Source organism: Olea europaea, chromosome 10 (genome assembly GCF_002742605.1).
Source record: "Olea europaea var. sylvestris chromosome 10, O_europaea_v1, whole genome shotgun sequence".
Lineage (NCBI taxonomy): Eukaryota > Viridiplantae > Streptophyta > Magnoliopsida > Lamiales > Oleaceae > Olea > Olea europaea.
Genome location: NC_036246.1, coordinates 35,794,658 through 35,802,896, shown reverse-complemented (window position 1 = coordinate 35,802,896; position 8,239 = coordinate 35,794,658). Strand labels below are relative to the sequence as shown.

At 35.5% G+C, this 8,239-nt stretch overlaps 1 pseudogene; it reads left to right on the top strand.

The window, feature by feature from the left end:
• Nucleotides 1-8,239, top strand: part of LOC111400592 — a 15,338-nt pseudogene continuing 7,099 nt past the window's right edge.

The following is an 8,239-nucleotide window of genomic DNA, read 5'->3' as shown; positions in this document are numbered from 1 at the left end:
GGCCGCCGCGTACGGCAGCAGGCAGGTAGGATTGCACTATCATTATCCCTCTACATTCACGTTCCATTTTCGCCTTCCACAATCACAATCAATCAACATTTTCCAGTAGCCAAATAACACGAACTTACACACATTTACTCTATTTGCAATAATGGCATTTGCGTATCCAGTTTCTTCATGCTATTCTTTTCACAATCTCTGTTCAAACGCATTTTCACGTGAACCGAATTTAAAACCCAGGAAAATTTTAACTACATTGAACAAGATCCACCGTTTTCCCCTCTTCCATCGCCCCGCCATTTGCAGGTAATCTACTTTTTATCCAGTTTCATGGAGAGTTCTATTAACTGAGGAATTTTTTATTTTTTTCTCTATTTACTTCTTCACCAGTGCATTGCTAATTTTTTCTAGTTTAACGATTAAACTCTTTTTCTTTAAAGATGAAAAAGTAGAGGTTATCCACTAAACTGGAGTTCTCGGTGATCTTGTTGGGAAGCAAATCTCTCTCAACTTCACTGAGTTCGTTATAAAGTGCCCAGAGAATTCATTTTTTTTTCTTTATTTTCTAGTTGTAATGTACGATTTTTTATTGCTCTAATGTGCTTATTTGCTTAGCATTCAGGAATAAAGGTTTGTGTAATCTTTTAACCGGATAAACGCTTTTATCAAGTATGCTTGCCATATAGTATTTTGTCTACACTGTTATATGACTTGCCATCAATGTTCTGAGCTACTTGTTTGAATTGCCATTCACATAGTGTACTAATGAATTTGATCTCTTTTTTCTTTCTATAGAACAATGTCCTTCTATTTCCTGTTATTTGTTAGGAAGCTGAATGGTTATTTTTTTGTTTTAATAACAGAACAGATTACTTTTCACTGTGGGAAGGAAGGGATTCATCCAAGTCTAACATATTTGCTTCAGTAGCAAGTGCAGGTTATCGTCTTTTGTTTGTTGATGTGTCCAGATTAAATTCTGTATTCATGATGGTGTGTAATGTCACTAAAATTTTTATTTTTCCTACTTTTAAACAACTCCTTTAGATGCTGTACTGGATGAAGCTGTAGAAAAAGCTCTTCTTCCAAAGGGTGACACGTGGTCTATTCATAAATTTGGTGGTACCTGTGTGGGAACTTCTGAAAGAATACGAAATGTTGCAGACATTATTGTTAAGGACAAATCTGAAAGAAAATTAGTTGTTGTGTCTGCAATGTCAAAGGTGACAGACATGATGTATGATCTAATATTCAAAGCGCAGTCTCGTGATGATTCTTATACTAATGCATTGGATGCTGTTCTGGAAAAGCACAAGTCAACAGCAATTGATCTACTCGAGGGGGATGGTCTTACTAAATTCATATCTCGGTTGCATCAGGATATCAGTAACCTTAAAGCAATGCTCCGAGCAATCTATGTTGGTATATTTCTCTGTGTGTGATGCGATGCCTAATGCATGGTAGATTTGGCTAAAATAATAAGAATAGACCTCTCCCTGCAATAGATCTACCTTAATGGGGTTCCCCTCAATAGCTTTGACTTATTGAATTGATACAGTGAAAAATAGATTTGAATTTTGTCATCACATTACCTGTGCCTGAACCTCTTTCCAATTTATGTAGAAACAAAAAAGAAATATTGAAAGCTAAGTCATTGATGTTCTCCCGCTCTAGTTATATAAGAATCACTTGCATGTATGTAATTCCTTTGATATAGATTGTGTTTATTTATGTATGCTAATGCTGGAAAAAAATATGTAACAAGTCTCTACACTGACCTAGATCTTTATATATATTTGTTCTGTCAATTTTCTCCAAGTGCACCTCAACACTGGTAATATTCTCAATAGGCAATACTTTCTCTCTCTGCATAATGATAGGCCGTCATGTTCTTAGTATATGGTTTCCGTACTTAATTAGATCTTTTGAAAAAGTTATCGATTTAGTAGAATTGATATATACTTAGATAATTAGATATACACGAATGCATATATAGATATGTCCTAAAGTGTTATTGCATACATAGCTACATATGTACATATCATGTTTGAATATAAAATATTTGTTGCATGAAATTTGAACCATTGCTTTCTATTCTTCTGAATTATTACAAATATAATTCTGCGACGATGAACATATATTTTCTTGACGCTATATTTAATTAAACCATGATGTATTGCAGCTGGTCACGCAACAGAATCTTTTTCAGATTTTGTTGTAGGACACGGGGAGTTATGGTCTGCTCAATTGCTGTCTAGTGTTATAAGAAAGGTGCTTTGTACTGTTAATGTTTTTCAATTTTGAAGGATTACTAGTTTTGCAGGTTATGTAAATCAAACTTTTCATTGGCATCTTTGTTACAATATGTTTTTCCTCTCATTGTAGAATGGATTGGACTGTAATTATATGGACACCAGAGATGTCCTTGTTGTAAATCCTGCAAGTTCTAGGTTATGGTCTGCTCAATTGCTGTCTAGTGTTATAAGAAAGGTGCTTTGTACTGTTAATGTTTTTCAATTTTGAAGGATTACTAGTTTTGCAGGTTATGTAAATCAAACTTTTCATCGGCATCTTTGTAACAATATGTTTTTCCTCTCATTGTAGAATGGATTGGACTGTAATTATATGGACACCAGAGATGTCCTTGTTGTAAATCCTGCAAGTTCTAATCAAGTTGATCCAGATTACCTGGAGTCTGGCAAAAGGCTGGAGAAATGGTATACTGACAACCCATATAACATAATTGTTGCAACTGGGTTTATAGCCAGCACACCTCAGAATATTCCTACAACCTTGAAGAGAGATGGAAGTGACTTCTCTGCTGCGATAATGGGCGCTTTATTTAGAGCTCGTCAAGTCACAATTTGGACTGATGTTGATGGAGTGTACAGTGCAGACCCTAGAAAAGGTACGTTATTTTATCTTGAAGACTAATCTCCCATTACCTAGTAATGATTTATTCTGTCACGTTGCTGAAATATGCTAGCATTAGGCATAATATTTAAGTCTCCTTTAAATTTTTTTTGATTCTTTTAATTGTTTTGGCAGTGAGTGAAGCTGTGATATTGAAGACATTGTCATAGCAAGAGGCTTGGGAAATGGTAGAGTTTGTTCTTGTCTCAGACCTTCCAAAGTTTTTATTACTTGAAGATTCTTGTAATTAACAAGATATTTATATCCGTGCAGTCATATTTTGGAGCAAATGTTTTACATCCGAGGACAATTATTCCAGTGATGAAATATGATATTCCAATTGTAATAAGAAATATTTTCAACCTCTCCAGCTGTGATATTGAAGACATTGTCATATCAAGAGGCTTGGGAAATGGTAGAGTTTGTTCGTCTCAGACCTTCCAAAGTTTTTATTACTTGAAGATTCTTGTAATTAACAAGATATTTATATCCGCGCAGTCATATTTTGGAGCAAATGTTTTACATCCGAGGACAATTATTCCAGTGATGAAATATGATATTCCAATTGTAATAAGAAATATTTTCAACCTCTCTGCTCCGGGAACAATGATCTGCCGACCTGTTGTATGTGAAAATGAAAATGATCAGGGATTGGTATCTCCGGTTAAAGGATTTGCAACAATTGACCATGTGGCCCTTGTAAATGTTGAAGGGTGGGTTTTAATTGACTGAATGGTGGCATCATTCACAGTGTGCATTCAAGTGTTTGATTTCTCTCTCTCTTTTTTTTTTTTTTTTCATTTTGTGGTTGATTTGTTCCTTGCAAATGTTTTTGCAGAACTGGAATGGCAGGTGTTCCTGGAACAGCTAGTTCCATTTTTAGTGCTGTGAAAGATGTTGGAGCTAATGTGGTCATGATATCTCAGGTACTTCTATTTTCTTCTACCCATTCAATGATTATTGTAATATTCTAACTGAGAAATACTAGTGCAGGCTAGTAGTGAGCATTCTGTGTGTTTTGCTGTGCCTGAAAAGGAAGTAAAAACTGTTTCCACGGCATTAGAGTCAAGATTTCGTCAGGCTTTGGGTGCTGGACGCCTTTCTCAGGTATTCCGTTTGGAACTAGGTGTCAATTCATATTGAAATGTTCAACATGTCTGGTATATGTAGCTAATGTCCCATGAAGCTTATACTTGCAGCTCTAATAACTGTATTGCTGATTCCTACATAACGCAAAATTCCCTTATATTATTAGCGAAAGAAGAATGTGTAATGACATGACTCCAAATGCATTTCTTATGATGTTTCTCTACAGCGGTAACTTAGAATGACATATGAGCAACAGTACTTATCTACATCAGAATACTTGTTCAAGTTCATTCTTCAATGTGTCAAATTATAATTTATATATGCTGTCATGAAAGAAATAGAGTTGATGATCATATAAAATAAACAAGATGGGTAACGTTATTTAATTTGTGGAAGTTCGACTAATTAGCATCTTGTCTACTATGGCAAATATTTTGCTTACTGACTCAGCACTATCATCAGTGGCAAGGCTTTGACTCTTAAATCATGTTACTGAAGTATTTCACTTGTGACCCAATCAGTTGTACGTAAGGTGTTCCAATGAAATCTGGTACTGCCGTATTCATTTGTAAGCAGGATACTGTGTTCAGGTTTTGTATATTTTAGTCAACATTGCTCTTTGGTATGAATAGCTTAGCTTTTTCTCTGAATATCTGATGACATCAGGTTTTTGTATCATCCACTATTAGGAAAAATGTGCCGTTCCATTTTCCTGCCTTATTTCAGAGCCTTTCTTACCTTTCATAGAATCTATGCAGATTGCGGTTATTCCAAACTGTAGTATTTTGGCAACAGTTGGCCAGAAAATGGCGAGTACTCCTGGAGTTAGTGCTACACTTTTCAATGCACTTGCAAAGGTTGGGAAACACATTAGTTTTTACAACTTTTTCTTATACTTTTCAATACCCATGTGCATTTCTACTATCAGTCTTGTCCTGAAACGCATGGCGCTTAAACGTCATTTAAGTGTATAAAAATCATCAACATATCCAACTTACATGGTGGAAGTTTCCAATGGCAACCTTGTTCTTGGACATTTAATGAGATATTTCATTGTTTGGGAAACTATTGGACTAATTTTATTTGTTTATGGTTTTTCGCATAATTGTGTCAGCTCTTTTCATATCAGTGGACCATATAAAGATCACTTTTTGACTTTGCTTAAAAAAATTACCTCTAAGTAAATAAGTAAGTTTTAAATAAATAATATTTTTTGCCGATTACAATTGAAGTTCACTTACTTAGTTTGACGGTAAGGCAAGAATTACTATATAAAAAAAAATTAACATTTTTTACTTAAAAGTAAAAGGCAAGTAATTTTTCCAAACACGTTTTTAGACAAAAGTTTATTGAGTAACCTTTATTTGTTTTTAAGCTTAGCTAAACATGCTCAAAGACTGTTCCTTTTCACCTGCTGCAATATTGCTATAATAATGGGTATGTAAACCTCGTGTAATACTTTCATGACCCGTCACTTTTACAGGCTAATATTAATATACGTGCTATAGCTCAAGGTTGTTCTGAGTACAATGTTACTGTAGTTGTCAAGCGAGAGGATTGCATAAGGGCTCTACGTGCTGTGCACTCAAGATTTTACTTATCAAGGACCACAATAGCAATGGGTATTATTGGACCTGGGTTGATCGGTGGAACGTTGCTTGATCAGCTCAGAGACCAGGTATATTTTTCATTCATTCTGATTATTCTCAGTCAATATGTATTTGGCATGTGTAATCAAAAGACTTTTACATCCAACTTTCTTCTGTGTGTGTGTGTCTTATATCTAATGAGAATTGGTGCTTATCTTATACAAAGTTTCGGTGATGTGTCTTATCAACTCATTGGTGAATAACACATTTAATTAAAATTTTGGAACTCACAAAATTTTTATCCACTAATGAATTAATATGACACATTATCAATGTTTAGGATAAGAGGAGTACCGATGCTCATTAGATCACACACACACACATATATATGTTTTTTAGGTTCTGTGTTAATATTTTCATTAATAATTTTCCATTCTTAAATTAGCTTTAAGTTTTTGTTCGAGTAATCAAACTCGTTGTCAACAACACAATGTTGGTTAACAGACTTCTTTCCAAAAGAGCGGTAGCACTCGTCCAAATACCATGCAAAATTTTAAGAGCCAATGCACGCCTTTACTATCTATGTTGTTCAAATTCTTCTAGACGTGCATGTGTTGGACACCAACGGACCAAGATGTGGGGACACCTTTCCTATAGTTGGATTGATAATACAATTTAGGATGTATATTGGAGATGTTTAATTTTTTCAATGCGTATTATAAGTGGACATCATCCTACCATAGAAATAATGAGAAAAAATTGATACCAATTGATATTTTTTAATAAGATTAGTGTGGCATGTTTAGCAGACCATCCATTGATTTTTTGCAATATATACATATTTAAATTGGAGATAAACATATGTTTTTGCACCTGGTAGCAACTGTTGTGATTCTCCGATCACGAGAAGAGAATAAAAGAGGAAAAACAATTCTATTTCTACTTGAATAGAATTTACAACGGAGTTTACAAACTAAAAAAAACCTCTCAAAAAGAGTCTCTCTAATCTCTCTCTTTTTTCTCTCTTCTCTATCCTATTTTTCTTCCTCTCAAGGGACATCCTAATTCTCTTTATGGTAGCTCATATTTATAGAAAAATCTTGGCTACAAACCGTCATAAACTTGTGGCCAAAAACCAATCAAAGATTGCGACTAGAGAATTTCATTTCAAATTGTCTTCTTGTATAGATGTTTCTTCTCCATTAAGCAATTGAAGTTGTGGCCGTAAAAAGGTGGAGAGTTTTAATTCAAATTTTCCTCTTCATCCATGCATGTAGATTCTTCTACATTAAGAAAATGAAATTCAACAATTTCGGCTGGAAGAAGCTAGAAGAAACTTGATTAATATGCGGCTGGAACACATCAATTCTCCCTCTCCAGTCGCATTTGAATCAATTGCTATCTGACAACCAACCCAGCTATGTCTCTGCATAGCTCTAGCTTCTCCCTTAGAACCACCTTTGTTAACATATCTGCTGGATTCTCATTTGTGTGAATTTTTACTAGTCTCAACAGCTGTTGATCCATCACCTCTCTTATCCAATGATAGCGAATGTCAATGTGCTTTGGTCGAGAGTGATACATTGAGTTCTTACTCAAGTCAAGAGCACTCTGGCTGTTACAATGTACTTTATAATCTTTCTGCTTGATCCCTAGTTCTTGGAGAAATCGCTTTAACCACAACATTTCTTTACCTGCTTCCGTCGCTGCAATATATCCTGCTTCTGTTGTAGATAAAGCAACACACTTTTGTAGTCTTGACTGCCATGAAACAGCTCCCCCTGCAAAAGTGTAGAGAAATCCTGAAGTAGATTTTCTACTGTCAAGATCTCCCGCTATATCTGAATCTGTATAACCTTCCAAGATTTGATCAGTTCCCCCGTAGCACAGACATATCTTTGATGTACCTCTGAGATACCTGAGAATCCACTTGACTGCCTCCCAATGTTCCTTTCTAGGATTAGAAAGAAAACGACTCACCATGCCTACTGCATGGGCAATATCTGGCCTTGTACATACCATGGCATACATCAGGCTTCCAACTGCTGAAGAATAAGGTATCAATGACATTTCCTCTATCTCTTTCTTGGATGAGGGGCATGAATTTTTATTCAACTGGAAGTGGTTGGCCAATGGAGTGTTGACAGGTTTGGCATTATGCATGTTGAATCTCTTGATCACTCGTTCAACATACTTCTCTTGAGATAGCCACAACCTTCTATTCTTCCTATCTCGAGTTATGTGCATTCCCAAAATCTGTTGAGCTGGGCCTAAGTCCTTCATGTCGAAGGACTTAGAGAGTTCCTTCTTTAGCTGCTTGATTTTTGTTGTATCTTGTCCGACGATCAGCATGTCGCCTACATACAATAGAAGAGAAACAAAATTGCCATCCGAAAAGTGTTGAATATAAACGCACTGATCCACAGCTGTTCTTTTATAGCCTTGGCTCACCATGAAAGAGTCAAGCTTTTTGTACCACTGCCTGGGTGCTTGCTTAAGACCATATAAGCTCTTCTTTAACTTGCAAACGAAGTTTTCTTTCCCCGAAACTTCAAAACCTTCTGGCTGCTCCATATAAATTTCTTCATATAAATCACCATGAAGAAATGCAGTTTTGACATCCATCTGTTCAAGCTCTAAATTCAGACTGG